Raw genomic sequence first — 16,394 nt, 5'->3', positions numbered from 1 at the left:
ACTTGATGAAGGAATCCATCTAACAGCATCTAGGTACATCTGAGCCCGATTATTATTACTAGCACTCGTCCTCCAGTCTAGATCTGGGAGGTTAATGTCTTCCATGATCACGCAGTTTCCATGAGTATTTACTTCATTAAAAACATTAAAGAGGGCTCGATCCATATCCACATTAGATCCCGGCGGTCTCTAACACACCCCAAGCACTATCCCAGGGGAGGCTCGAGTCGTTTGCTTCCCCAATGTCATTTTTGCCCAGACGGACTCTGTCTTATCCATTCCATCGCTGATTTCTTTACATTCTACCTCCTCATTGATAGACAATCCTACTCCACCACCTTGACCTTTATTTCAGTCTTTCCTAAACAGCACATACCCTTCAATACCCGTACTCCAGTCATGAATCCTATTCCACCCTGTTTCTGTTATCCCGAGAATACCTGGTTTCACTTCCTGCACCAGTACCTCTAGTTCCTCCATTTTGTTACCTAGGCTCCTCACATTAGTGTACAAACATCTTCATTTTTGCTGTTTGGCCTCGCTCACGTTCTTTACCCAATGAGGCACGGTCATTCCACAGCCAGCAGAACCTACTAGACTGGTGTCCACACTGACCTTCCTCCTTATAGCCATTCTCTTACCCACGGCTGTATCCTTTCTTACTTTCTTTTCTTCCCTCTCAAGGCTAAAATCCAGTGTGGAGATTACCTGGACATCCCCCAACCAACCATCTCCCCCAGATTCCTAGATTAAAGCTCTCTTAATCAGTTGTGCCAGCCTCCATCCTAGAAGTCTATTTCCTTCCCTACTCAGATGAAGTCCATCCCGAGAGAACTGTCCTCTGTCCAGGAATGCCTCCCAGTGGCCATACATCCCAAAGCCCTCCTTCTAGCACCACTGCCTGAGCCATCTGTTGACAGTCATAATCTTGTCACGCCTTTGTTGCCCTTCTTCAGGAATAGGCAAAATCCCACTACAGATCACCTGAGCCTCGATTTCCTTAAGCGTCTTCCCCAGCCAAGCACAGTCTCCCTTAATCCTTTCCAGCGAGAATCTAGCCGTATAATTTGTTCCCACATGAAGGATAATTAGGGGATTCTTTCCCACTCCCTTTAGGATCCTTTTCAACCTCACATCTACATCCCGTATCTTAGCACCTGGAAGACAGCACACCCTTCTATTCTCTGGATCAGCTCTGGTTACAGGCCTGTCTAGTCTTCTCAGTAAAGAGTCCCCAATCACGTAGCCCTGCCTTTCCCTGGTGACGATGCTATTCTCCAGTCTATCCCCTCTTCCCTCTGGCTGCAAGTTCTTTCCATTCCTACTCTCCCTTGTAATCCTCTTCAACCCATCCTGTATCCTCCTGGGGCTCATATTTGGTGTAGTCTCCATTGACTCTTCCCCTTTTCCTATAGGACTAGCCGCTCTTCTCTTCTTCCTTGCCCCTCCACCTTCAGTGACTACCTGTTGAGCCCCTTCTTCATTTTCCAACTCTCAAAGCCTATTTCTGAGCTCTAGTTCTCCTTCACGAGCCCGTCTTTTCCTCTGCCTGGTTCTTGTAGTCACATGCTTCCACTGACCACTTTCCTCACCCAGCAGTCTCCCCTCAGAATTCCCCAGTCCTGCTTCCATCTGCAAGTCTGAGCTTTTCCGTTCAGATACCTCATGTCTTTGCTCCATCATCTGCTCAAACCCCTTTCTAAACTCAACCAGACTTTCCACCTGCATCTCCAAACCTCAGATCTTCTCCTCCATCAGCTCCAGGAGACGACATTTCATGCAGACAAAACTCTTACCAGGTCCCCCCTCCAGGATCATGGACATGCGGCAGCTTCCACAGCCAGTCATCTCCATTGTGTCTTCCACGACACGAGTCCCTTCCACTGCTGCCTCCATGTCTGTCATCGCCTTCCCACCTAAATCCTGTTCACCTGGGAAACACCCACCCCCCACAGCAACAACAAACCCCAAACAAGCACCACAAGACAAACTCCCCCTCAGACTCCCCTGTTTACAGCCCTGTTTGCTGGCTCCTGTGCCACGGCCTGACTGGCTGGCTCCCTTCATAGGACCCCGAGTCAGAGAAGCCCCGGCCCCGAATCAGGGTTCAGCTTCTCCCCCAGCACAAAGCCCCCACAAGCCTCGACACGTACACACAATACCAACACACAACCAAATACCAACACCTTCTCCCCCACACCATTCACAGCTGTTGGTGGGTCTTGGGGAAACCCTGGTGCACCAGCGGGGGGGGGTGTCTGACGGGGTGGGTGGGGTGGCGGGGGGCAGGGAGGGGGCCCAGCTGGGATGTGGAGGGGTCTGTGTGGTGGGAGCTGTGGGAGGGTAGGGGATGGATTGGTGCTGTGGGAGGAGGAGAGGGAGTTGTGGACGGGGGCGTTTGGGTTGTCGGGATGGGGACTGGGTCTGGGAGGGATGTCGGGGAGGGAGAGGCTATAGGGTAGTTGGATCGGGGACTTGGGTCAATGGCATGGCTGTGGCTGTTGGGTTGGGTTGGGTTGGGAGGGGCAGCAGCATGGCTGCCCCCAGGGGGATACAGCTTGGCTGTGGGGGGCTGTAGGGAGGGGAGGGGTCTGTAGGGTGGGGCGGCTGCAGCCTGGCTTGGGGAGAGGAGGACGGTAGGGGCAGGGGGGGATTGTGGAGGAGCTCTGCAACACTGGGGCATTGGGGCTGGTCGGGGCGGTCAGAGGATGGGGAACAGGGGGTTGACTGAGGGCAGGAGGTCCCGGGGCGGTCAGGGAGAAGGGGCGGTTGGATGGTGCAGGGGTCCTGGGGAGCAGGCAGGAAGGAGGGGGGGGTTGGAGGGGGGGGTTGGATGGGGCGGTGGGGGGTGTTACGGGTTGGGGGATCTGGGGCCCCTCAGGGAACAGAGGGGTTGGATGGGGCTGGAGGCCCGGGGTGGCCGTCAGGGGGCGAGAAGTGGGGGTCGGATGGGGGCGGGGGCCGGGCCATGCCCTGCTGTTTGAGGAGGCCCAGCCTCCCCTAACTGTGCCTCCATACAATTTCTGAAACCCGATCTGGCATCAGGCCAAAGTTTGCCTGCCCCTGGCTTAGGACCTGATTTATGCAAAGACCCATTGGGAGTGTGTGAACATTGCCCCATTTCTGAAACTGGAAACAACCCCCTGCACAGGGCTGGGAAAACAGAGCAGAGCTCTGGAGCCTGAACCCCCTCGTCAGAGACTGCGATGAAATCGTCTCAGGCATTGGCATCCTGACAGCAGGAGTATCTGGCTGTGTCGACTCTCTCCTCCGGCCCTGAGCGACCAGCACCCCGAGCCAATGCCTGAGATGACGGGGTGTCCAGGATTTCCGGGTTTATGGATCTTGGGTAGCAGATGGAAGATCCCTGGTCGGGGTTCCAGGGGCGTGTCTGTGCAGATTTGTTCTTGTGCTTTTTCAGGGAGTTTCTTGAGCAGATGGTGCAGTTTCTCTTGGTCACCCTGAGTGGGATCAGAGGGGAATGGGCTGGAGAATGTGGAGTTGGAGAGCTGCCCCCCACAGCATCAGTTTCCTCCAGACTCCCAAGGGAAGTGGTGCTTCCTCCATCCCTTGATGAGATGCCTTTCTCGAGTCTGCTTTGGTCCAAAACTCGCTACTGCGCCATGCAGGAGGCCTGTGATGTGTAGGGGGCCAGATGAGATGATCTAAGAGTCTCTTCTGGCCTTCAATTCTCCAAATCTCTGCAAAACCGAGTGCGGCACATGGAGCATCCTCTGATGGTTCCACGTGTGGCCTGCGTGAACCCTTGCACGACCACGGAGTGTGTGGGGGTGACCCAGGGGGAGCAGCTCAAACACGCACAGGAGCCGGCTCAGGGCAGGACACGAGCCCTGCAGGGCAGGGGTGGGGGTGGCAGTGACATCCCAAGGGCCTTTTGCAGCACTCAGCTGATTGGTGAAAGGAGGTTGGGAGGCGGTGACCTCACAGAGAGTCCACGACAACGGCCAGGGAGGACAGGCTGCAGGGCAGGGGGATCTCAGAGACCCCTGGGGCTTTGCTGCAGGGAGTCTCCTTCTTGAGGTGTCTCCTTGAGGACTGAGAGAGAATTCAGGGTCTCGTATGTGAGCGCGAGGTGGAGCATCTCTGGAGTTTTCTCCTTTCCCACTGCTCATTGAGCGAGAAGATAGATGTCCCTGTGGAGAAGGGAAGAGCCCCAGAGAGGTTGGTGTTAGCCGACGGCCACAAGGGTTTAAACACTCACCCACTATTTGCCATGGGGCACTGGCAAAGGTCCTAGATGACCTTATCCTGCCACCCAATGTACAAACTGTGCAATACATTGATGACATCTTAATAGGTGGGAAAACCTCAGAAGAGGTACAGGAGGCTATGAATCAAATCAAAGGAGCACTAGAAGCCCTTAATTTAGAGTTACCAGCTGAGAAATGCCAAGGTCCCTCCCAAGAGATAAAATTCTTAGGTACTGTATGGATGGGAGGTCGGAGGTCTGTGCCTAATGACACTGTGCAAGAGCTAAATCAGGCACCCTCCCCTGAAAGTAAAGATCAATTGAGACAGATTTTGGGAACCCTGGGGTTTTGGAGAAAACATGTACCTGGCTTTGCCATTATAGCCAGACCATTGTACAATTTGTTAAAGAAAAGTGCTGCCTGGGAATGGGCTCCTGCCCATGAGGAAGCCCTCAGGCAACTGATAGGGGAGATACACACCTATCAGGCTCTGGGTCCCATACATCCTGAAGCCCCATTCCATTTGTACCTAACTGTGGGAGCCACTGGAATGTCTTATGCTCTCTGGCAAGACAGTGACTCTGCTCCCAGACGACCAATTCAGTTTGGTTCCAAGTCATGGCAAGGGTCACAGGCTAACTACACGCCTTATGAGAAGGTCCTTCTGGCAGCTTACACAGCCTTGAGAGAAACTGAGGAATTAACTCAGGATAAGGACATCACAATTCACACTCCTCTTCCAATCATTAAACCTATATTGGAAGGAAAAGAGTTACCACCTGGTGTAGCACAAAAGATGACTATCCAAAGATGGGCACTTTACATACACCACAGGGTAGGGAGTGCAGACACTGCACAAAACCCCACTATGATTCAGGAATCCCTATGGAAAGTAGCAATGCCTGATGAATACCGCCTACCTCCACAGCAGTCTCCCATTAAGGATGCTGCCCCATTTGATCCTTCTAAGCCTGAGGGAGTATGGTTCACTGATGGCAGTGCCAGGCTGGTCAAAGGAAAATGGAAGGGAAAAGCTGCAGCAGCGCCTGCAGACCCCTCTGCAGCACCCCTAACTGCTGAAATTGATGGGTCAGCACAACTTGCAGAATTGGCTGCCATTAAACTGGCCTGTGAAGCAGGAGCCACCGCAGTATATACGGACTCCTATGCGGTATGGGCAGGTGCCACTCAGTGGATCACTAACTGGAAAAATAACCATTGGGAAATAGGAGGTAAACCAGTCTGGGGACTGGAATACTGGCAGTGGTTATATCAGCATGGCCTGCAAGAACCCCTGTCTATAGGACATGTCTCAGCTCATCAGAGGAATAATACCCCAGCTGCACAGTTAAACGATTTAGCCGATGCAGCTGCCCAGCTCTTTACCACACAAGTAGAATGGGAACGCTTATATTCATGGTTACATGATAATTTAGGACACACGGGAAGTGATGAGTTAGTGCGGCAAGCACATATCGGGGGTGGCCTATCACCCACAGACAGGCTAGAGACCTGGTGCAAGCCTGCACTATTTGTGCTGAGACTAGAAAACATATAGCAGAAGGACAAAGGTTTGCCAGGCTAAGAGATGGAAAAACACTATGGGCAACCTGGCAGGTCGACTATGTCGGACCACTGCCCACTACAAGGCAGAGGTGGAAATACATCTTGACTGGGGTAGAAATTGTTTCAGGGATTGGTTTTGCATATCCAACCCGATTGGCAACAGGGTTGTCCACAGTTATGGGACTAAACCGCTTAACAGCAATTGTCCCAATGCCTCAAGAAATCCAATCAGATAATGGTTCGCATTTTAAGAATAAACTTGTAAGGGAATGGACCCTTAACCATGGAGTCCAATGGACCTTCCACCTTCCATATCGACCTCAATCTAATGGCATGGTCGAGCGCTGGAATGGGTTGCTAAAGAATCACTTGAAGCCTACTGATGGCACATGGGGAGACAGACTGGACGAAGTGGTGCAGAGATTAAACAACAGACAGACTCCTACAGGAAGTCCAATCAGCAGGGGATTCTTCCCTACAGGGAAAGCTATCTCCCCTGCCAGAACACCACTGCACAGTTCCAAGTATGCTCCCGGAGACACTGTTGTGATTAAACACCCAGCCCTGGGAACCTTTACCTGCGTTTTGCACGCCTATAAAGAGAAAGGTGTATGGAGTGCCTTAAATGCTGATAAAAGGCTAATAACCATTACAGAGGCTTGGATCGCATCCAAGACCGGCTGACCATGTGATTTATTGCAGGAATGGTCCCATGGTTCTAAGCAACCTGCCAGCTAACCTGTCAGCAAAATGGACCATGCAGCAGACCTGTATGATCACTAGAGACTACTATGGACTGTTGATATATTTGCCATTACTTATAATAGCAGGTGTAATTTTTGCTTTTGGTTTTAAAATCATAGAATCATAGAATATCAGGGTTGGAAGGGACCCCAGAAGGTCATCAGGTCCAACCCCCTGCTCGAAGCAGGACCAATTCCCAGTTAAATCATCCCAGCCAGGGCTTTGTCAAGCCTGACCTTAAAAACCTCTAAGGAAGGAGATTCTACCACCTCCCTAGGTAACGCATTCCAGTGTTTCACCACCCTCTTAGTGAAAAAGTTTTTCCTAATGTGCAATCTAAACCTCCCCCACTGCAACTTGAGACCATTACTCCTCGTTCTGTCATCTGCTACCATTGAGAACAGTCTAGAGCCATCCTCTTTGGACCCCCTTTCAGGTAGTTGAAAGCAGCTTTCAAATCCCCCCTCATTCTTCTCTTCTGCAGGCTAAACAATCCCAGCTCCCTCAGCCTCTCCTCATAAGTCATGTGTTCCAGTCCCCTAATCATTTTTGTTGCCCTTCGCTGGACTCTCTCCAATTTATCCACATCCTTCTTGAAGTGTGGGGCCCAAAACTGGACACAGTACTCCAGATGAGGCCTCACCAATGTCGAATAGAGGGGAACGATCACGTCCCTCAATCTGCTTGCTATGCCCCTACTTATACATCCCAAAATGCCATTGGCCTTCTTGGCAACAAGGGCACACTGCTGACTCATATGCAGCTTCTCATCCACTGTCACCCCTAGGTCCTTTTCCGCAGAACTGCTGCCTAGCCATTCGGTCCCTAGTCTGTAGCTGTGCATTGGGTTCTTCCGTCCTAAGTGCAGGACCCTGCACTTATCCTTATTGGACCTCATCAGATTTCTTTTGGCCAAATCCTCCAATTTGTCTAGGTCCTTCTGTATGCTATTTCTCCCCTCCAGCGTATCTACCACTCCTCCCAGTTTAGTATCATCCGCAAATAAGTTTTTTAGCTAGAACACAACCCACCAGAGATATGTTCCTGCAAGCCCTCATGATCCTTCTGTTGGCTCCAGTCACCTTGGCAATACCAGAACATCCTCTTCGGGGAGCAATCCAAACCATCGCCTCAGCTGCCGGTGCTACAAATTGCTGGATGTGCACCTTGCTAGATTCAACCAATGCACTGGGAATTGAATTTGTACCACTCAGCCTAAATGATTGGTGGAACAAAAGCGACATCTTTCAGTGGGGACCAGCATGGTACACCAACAACCCTCGCAATGACTCGGGGGAGGGGGGACAATGGCATCGCACTGTTTGGGGACGGCCTGTGGAATATGTAACGGGATCATCTAAAGAAGTATACCCTATTTGTTTTGAAACTCAGGGTGACATACAAATGGGTAGTCTAGATAAGCAGCAATGTGCCCATACAATTGTATTTGATCAGAAAAGTGGGGGTTGGACTACCTAGCCACCCATGAACGACAAAAGGACTTTAAAATGTTGGAAAGGTCCCATCAATGGCACACTTGAACATAGACCCCTTTTTAGCATATATAATGCCACAATTGTTCCCCTGAATATGAGTAGATACCCTGAAAGCAGAGATTGGTATGACCAATCACTGTTCTTTATTCCCAGTTCCGGACACATTTATAACCCATTGCTAATCAAATCTATTAACTCCTTATTAGATCAGTGTAATGAAAATGGACTTTTTCGCTCAGATCAAATTTTAGAAGATTTGTTAATAGTTTTGCCCTGTACTAACATTAAGATGGGATATTGTGTTCCATATCACCAACCCATACCTAAACCTGAGGGGGGCAGGTGGCACAGAGGACCTTATTCACCTAGTCTTAGTAAAGAACCTGGCTTGTTCTTTATTTGTGGGGACAAGGCATATAAATATCTACCTGTAGGTTGGACTGGAAGGTGTTCACTGGGACATGCAGTATCCGAGGGACTAACAGTACACCCTCATGTTGATGCCCCCAGACTAAGAAATCTGGGAAGTTTTATACACCAATCCAAACGAAAGTTCACCTACAACCCCCTGATTGAACGGCCCTCTGGTTTTCACCGATTTACACGTGCACTTATACCTTGGTTAGGTATAACTGAGCTCGAGATGGCAATAGCAAACGTTTCTGGACAATTGGAAATTGCTCTGAATCATACTGCTGATGCATTAGGGCTTTTAAATGAACAACTTCAGTCTGTGGCCCGATATGCTCTGCAGAACAGAATAGCACTAGACGCTACCCTAGCCCAGCAAGGAGGAGTGTGTGCTGTCATCAACCAATCTTGTTGTTTTTATGTAAATCATTCAGGGCAAATAGAGCAAGATGTGGTTGCTATTAAAGGTGCAGTTAAAATTTTACATGCAGTGGCTGAGAATGGACAAACCTCATGGATGCAATGCTTAGCTCAACACTTGGGATTTTCCCTCTCCCTGTTTTTACATTCGGTTGCAAATACTGTTTTAACCATTTTAATTATTGTAATTGTTTTTTGTGTAACTTTATGTATTATGAAGCGTTTGATTCAAACTGCTCTTTCCTCCATGCAAATCAGATACCTAGAGCTAAAAAGGGATCCTAACCAATTCCGCGAACCCTCATCCTCTAATTTGGTCGTTGGGTATTTCTAGATTTCCCCAAGGAAGGCAAGAGGCGCTGGCATCACCGCCACCTTGCAATCTGGGATGTAGTGTGGTGCATCAGGGGGTGGAATGTAGCCAGACAGCCAACCCCCCTCCCCCCACGCCCCTCAGACCAGCATTGCTGGAAACACAGGAGGAAGCCGGAACAGGGCACTTAACATATATTCCAGCACAGCCTTTGAAGCTGTAAAAGCACAGGTGTGCTGCTACAATGTGCCTCTGGGAACAGATACAAGGATTAAGCTCACAGCAGGCAGAGGCCCTGTGACAGACATGGCTCTTAGCCCCTACTAAATAGCATGATGCACTCACACCAACATCCTAGGTGGGAAAATATTTACCCTGGTAAAAGAAATGTCCCGTAGTCGAAACTTATTGTTTCTCTTCTTTGCAAGTGTAAACTACTCTTGCGAAAGCTGGCGTCACCCAGACAGACCAGCCTCAATTTGGCATAAGAAAGGAGAAAGAGAATAAAGGAGTACAGAGGTATAAGTAGGGGACCTACAGCACCATGATTTTTGAGTGCTTTTCACTATCTGTCTGCTGGTCAGATAAGTGACAGCCTCCCAAGGCTTCTGCAGCTAAGAGGGTCCCTACGCCTTGTTCCTTATTCGTCTTTCCGCGGAATTGAGTGACCGATCCTGGCTTGGCACCGCTGGAATCGAGAGATGCAAGGAGGGTAAGAAGCACCCACACCTGATCTCCTATCTTTAGTGTACACATATTTTGAAATAGAGCTCTATACTTTGTTTTCTTTCTTTGGGATTGTGGCTTCAGTTTTGTAACTTGTTTGTGTGTGTAACATCTCTACATTTAAATAAGTAGGCACTAGCAATTTTGTAACCACATGATTAGAATCTAGCTTAATAAATTTTGGTAACCATTTGTGCATAAGCCTGACTTGTTTTCTCTGGTTTACTGTAAAGCAGCCAACACAATTAAAGAACCTCAGCCGTTTTGGCTCTAAAGCCTGGCCATTTGTTGAGAGAACTAAGAGCCTAGCGTTGAGTTGTGCCGCCTCCACGGGGCAAACTCTTGGGGCACCGGTCAGTCAATCCTGGCTGCCCGCTGCGAAGGAGCTCTGAGCTCTAGCAGTTAAAGTCACGGGTGTGGAGAGGCTCTTAGTGCTGCCATTGGGGCACCTGTCAGTCAGTATTGACTGCCCGCTGCGAAGGAGCTCTGAGCTCTAGCAGTTAAAGTCACGGGTGGTTAGGACCTTGGGGCATCCGTCAGCCTAGCCCGGGCTGCCCGCCGCGAAGGGACAGTGCGTCCTAGCAGTTAAAGTCACGGATGGTATAAACGGGCATAGCTGGCACCTCACCAAACATCCTTGGCTGTCGGCTAACAGGAATTGGCGTCACGAACAGGATTGTGGTATAGGCTGCACTACAGTAACACAATGAAACCAGTCATGATAAACACCACAGAATTCCCTGAGCTAGAGAAAAGTTTGACCCAAGAGGGATGGGGAAATCCTCTGTGGAGCAAAGAACTGCTGGAAAAATATTGGGGAAAACCAGCAGAGATCTGGCAGCATTTCTGTAACTGGAGAACTGCCTGCAAGATGAAGAAAGGGAAAGGAAAAGGTGCTTGTATATGGCTGCTTACTAACATTTGGCAAGCTGCCTGTAAGGATTATCATAGTCTGGCAATAGAATTTAATAGGCTACAACAGGAAAGGGACACACTGCGCCAGGAATGCCAGAATTTAGATACCAGAGTAAGAACACTGAATAGGGATATGGAACATCTTCAGAAAAGATTACTTCCCTTAATTGAGAAAGAAGGGATAGAACGAAGGGAAAAGCTGGAGACTAAAACACGCAGTATCAACCGGGCTAAAGTTGAGACTGCTCTCCGGCTAGACCCTGAGGAATGGGATGGAGACATTTGGGATTCAGCAGATGAGTCCCCCTCCTCTGAGGAGGAAGGTCCCTCTGTAAAATTAAGACCAGCTATCACACATCACAAATCAGAAGAACATGAGGAAAATTTGAGTGGGGCAGAGCTGGATGAAGAAGGGGATGACAATTATCCACCCACCTCTTCAAAAACAAAGAAGGGAGGTAAAAAGGGAAAAGGGAGTAAAGCTCCAACACACTTTACCAAAATTACAACCCGCCAATATACTCCCATGGAGTTAAAAACAATCCAGGGAGATTTTGCTAAAAAGCCTGAGGAAGGTATACTAGAGTGGCTGGTCCGCCTCTGGGACACTGGGGGTGGATATATACGCCTGGCAGCCCAAGAAACTGAGCGCCTTAACTTAGGTGCAGGAATATTCCTGGAACATTCAGAGGGGAACACCCCTAAAACACTTTGGTCTCTGGCTTGTCGATGGGCAAGAGGAATTTACCCAGCAGACCGAGATGAACCCACAGTAATGCACTGGACCAACATAGATGAGGTAAAAACAGCTCTATTAACTGTGGCTGTCATTAGCATGCTTGGCCAAAACCCTCAAGAGTTAGCCTATGAAAGCCCATGGGAGGGTCAGGTAGATGTAAATGATCTCAGACCCCTGCTTAAGGGAGTTCCGAGTAACCACAGGGCTATGGCACTGTCCCTTAGATCAGAAGCTGCAGCACATAACAGTACCTTTCGGGCACTGCTAAACCTTCTGGTGTCATACTTTAGAGAATTCGGAGACATCAGAGCACTGACAGGCAAAGCTAAGATGCGTTCCCTTCAGGGAAACAAGGGGGCACCATCTAAAGGACATAAAAACAAGCGAGAGCCAACCCAGGAGGAAAAGGAGCTTAGAGCCAAGTTGTGGAGACAATGTCTGGCTTTAGGTTATCCCAGAGATGTGATAAATGGACTGCCCACAGAGCGGGTAAAATTATTCACCACCTTTAAAAGAGCTGACTGGGAGACAACTCATGCTACTCCCAGTGCACCTCTGCAGCTCTCTCCTCTTTCCCCACCTGCAGACACCCGGTATACTCCATTGCTGCAGCAACTGCAAGAGTTACCAGAGCAGGGAAACTAGCTTGCGGGGGTCAATCTCCTCTCCTAATAAACCAGCTTAAATCCAAAGAGGAGAAAACAACAGCAAAAGACCCCCGGATACATGTAACTGTAAATGACAAACACATTATTCCTTTCTTAATGGACACAGGGGCTCAAAGGTCCATGATTAAGCGAGAAAGTTTTCAGGGCTCGCCACCTACTGGCGGAAAGCAGGTACTTGTTACAGGGGTAAATGGCAGTACCATAACTTACCCATTAGTTAAGATAAAACTGGATATCCCCTTGCAACCCCACCATCAGCCCCAAAAATATGAGGTGATTTTGGGCAATTCCAACATACTGGGCATGGACGTTTTAAGAGGAAAGAAGGGAAGGATTAATGGGGAAAGATGGGCTTTTGGAGTCAGTTCTGTTCCTCATGCCACCCACCTGGAAGAGGAAAGCCCTCCCCACTATTCTGTAAACTTACTTAGCAGCACGCCTGCTCTCCCGCCCTCAACAGTAACAAACACAACGCAGTATAATGTCCCAGCTGAGGCCATAAGCCCTGTTACTGACCTGATCAAAGATTTGGAACAGCGAGGAATGTTAATTCGTACCGACTCTCGCTTTAATTCTCCTGTGTGGCCCATCAAGAAACCAAATGGCAAATGGAGACTCACTATAGACTATAGGAAGCTAAACAGTAACACTGGACCATTAACTGCAGCAGTCCCTAGCATAACAGATATTGTAAACACCATACAAACCTGGGATAAACCCTGGCTAGCAGTATTAGATGTAAAGGACATGTTCTTCATGGTCCCTTTGCAACCAGCTGACCAGGAAAGATTTGCTTTTACTTGGAAAGGTGTACAATACACTTTTACCCGAATGCCACAAGGGTTTAAACACTCACCCACTATTTGCCATGGGGCACTGGCAAAGGTCCTAGATGACCTTATACTGCCACCCAATGTACAAACTGTGCAATACATTGATGACATCTTAATAGGTGGGAAAACCTCAGAAGAGGTACAGGAGGCTATGAATCAAATCAAAGGAGCACTAGAAGCCCTTAATTTAGAGTTACCAGCTGAGAAATGCCAAGGTCCCTCCCAAGAGATAAAATTCTTAGGTACTGTATGGATGGGAAGTAGGAGGTCTGTGCCTAATGACACTGTGCAAGAGCTAAATCAGGCACCCTCCCCTGAAAGTAAAGATCAATTGAGACAGATTTTGGGAACCCTGGGGTTTTGGAGAAAACATGTACCTGGCTTTGCCATTATAGCCAGACCATTGTACAATTTGTTAAAGAAAAGTGCTGCCTGGGAATGGGCTCCTGCCCATGAGGAAGCCCTCAGGCAACTGATAGGGGAGATACACACCTATCAGGCTCTGGGTCCCATACATCCTGAAGCCCCACTCCATTTGTACCTAACTGTGGGAGCCACTGGAATGTCTTATGCTCTCTGGCAAGACAGTAACACTGCTCCCAGACGACCAATTCAGTTTGGTTCCAAGTCATGGCAAGGGTCACAGGCTAACTACTCGCCTTATGAGAAGGTGCTTCTGGCAGCTTACACAGCCTTGAGAGAAACTGAGGAATTAACTCAGGATAAGGACATCACAATTCACACTCCTCTTCCAATCATTACACCTATATTGGAAGGGAAAGAGTTACCACCTGGTGTAGCACAAAAGATGACTATCCAAAGATGGGCACTTTACATACACCACAGGGTAGGGAGTGCAGACACTGCACAAAACCCCACTATGATTCAGGAATCCCTATGGAAAGTAGCAATGCCTGATGAATACCGCCTACCTCCACAGCAGTCTCCCATTAAGGATGCTGCCCCATTTGATCCTTCTAAGCCTGAGGGAGTATGGTTCACTGATGGCAGTGCCAGGCTGGTTGAAGGAAAATGGAAGGGAAAAGCTGCAGCAGTGCCTGCAGACCCCTCTGCAGCACCCCTAACTGCTGAAATTGATGGGTCAGCACAACTTGCAGAATTGGCTGCAATTAAACTGGCCTGTGAAGCAGGAGCCACCGCAGTATATACGGACTCCTATGCGGTATGGGCAGGTGCCACTCAGTGGATCACTAACTGGAAAAATAACCACTGGGAAATAGGAGGTAAACCAGTCTGGGCACTGGAATACTGGCAGTGGTTATATCAGCATGGCCTGCAAGAACCCCTGTCTATAGGACATGTCTCAGCTCATCAGAGGAATAATACCCCAGCTGCACAGTTAAACAATTTAGCCGATGCAGCTGCCCAGCTCTTTACCACACAAGTAGAATGGGAACGCTTATATTCATGGTTACATGATAATTTAGGACACATGGGAAGTGATGAGTTAGTGCGGCAAGCACATATCAGGGGGTGGCCTATCACCCACAGACAGGCTAGAGACCTGGTGCAAGCCTGCACTATTTGTGCTGAGACTAGAAAACATATAGCAGAAGGACAAAGGTTTGCCAGGCTAAGAGATGGAAAAACACTATGGGCAACCTGGCAGGTCGACTATGTCGGACCACTGCCCACTACAAGGCAGAGGTGGAAATACATCTTGACTGGGGTAGAAATTGTTTCAGGGATTGGTTTTGCATATCCAACCCGATTGGCAACAGGGTTGTCCACAGTTATGGGACTAAACCGCTTAACAGCAATTGTCCCAATGCCTCAAGAAATCCAATCAGATAATGGTTCGCATTTTAAGAATAAACTTGTAAGGGAATGGACCCTTAACCATGGAGTCCAATGGACCTTCCACCTTCCATATCGACCTCAATCTAATGGCATGGTCGAGCGCTGGAATGGGTTGCTAAAGAATCACTTGAAGCCTACTGATGGCACATGGGGAGACAGACTGGACGAAGTGGTGCAGAGATTAAACAACAGACAGACTCCTACAGGAAGTCCAATCAGCAGGGGATTCTTCCCTACAGGGAAAGCTATCTCCCCTGCCAGAACACCACTGCACAGTTCCAAGTATGCTCCCGGAGACACTGTTGTGATTAAACACCCAGCCCTGGGAACCTTTACCTGCGTTTTGCATGCCTATAAAGAGAAAGGTGTATGGAGTGCCTTAAATGCTGATAAAAGGCTAATAACCATTACAGAGGCTTGGATCGCATCCAAGACCGGCTGACCATGTGATTTATTGCAGGAATGGTCCCATGGTTCCGAGCAACCTGCCAGCTAACCTGTCAGCAAAATGGACCATGCAGCAGACCTGTTTGATCACTAGAGACTACTGTGGACTGTTGATATATTTGCCATTACTTATAATAGCAGGTGTAATTTTTGCTTTTAGTGTTAAAATAAGTTTTTTAGCTAGAACACGACCCACCAGAGATATGTTCCTGCAAGCCCTCATGATCCTTCTGTTGGCTCCAGTCACCTTGGCAATACCAGAACATCCTCTTCGGGGAGCAATCCAAACCATCGCCTCAGCTGCTGGTGCTACAAATTGCTGGATGTGCACCTTGCTAGATTCAACCAATGGACTGGGAATTGAATTTGTACCACTCAGCCTAAATGATTGGTGGAACAAAAGCGACATCTTTCAGTGGGGACCAGCATGGTACACCAACAACCCTCGCAATGACTCGGGGGAGGTGGGACAATGGCATCGCACTGTTTGGGGACGGCCTGTGGAATATGTAACGGGATCATCTAAAGAAGTATACCCTATTTGTTTTGAAACTCAGGGTGACATACAAATGGGTAGTCTAGATAAGCAGCAATGTGCCCATACAATTGTATTTGATCAGAAAAGTGGGGGTTGGACTACCTACCCACCCATGAACGACAAAAGGACTTTAAAATGTTGGAAAGGTCCCATCAATGGCACACTTGAACATAGACCCCTTTTTAGCATATATAATGCCACAATTGTTCCCCTGAATATGAGTAGATACCCTGAAAGCAGAGATTGGTATGACCAATCACTGTTCTTTATTCCCAGTTCCGGACACATTTATAACCCATTGCTAATCAAATCTATTAACTCCTTATTAGATCAGTGTAATGAAAATGGACTTTTTCGCTCAGATCAAATTTTAGAAGATTTGTTAATAGTTTTGCCCTGTACTAACATTAAGATGGGATATTGTGTTCCATATCACCAACCCATACCTAAACCTGAGGGGGGCAGGTGGCACAGAGGACCTTATTCACCTAGTCTTAGTAAAGAACCTGGCTTGTTTTTTATTTGTGGGGACAAGGCATATAAATA

This window comes from Lepidochelys kempii, unplaced genomic scaffold (assembly GCF_965140285.1).
Source record: "Lepidochelys kempii isolate rLepKem1 unplaced genomic scaffold, rLepKem1.hap1 scaffold_32, whole genome shotgun sequence".
In the NCBI taxonomy this organism is placed as follows: domain Eukaryota; kingdom Metazoa; phylum Chordata; order Testudines; family Cheloniidae; genus Lepidochelys; species Lepidochelys kempii.
The sequence above is the reverse complement of the archived record's forward strand: the minus strand, read 5'-3'. Positions refer to the sequence as shown.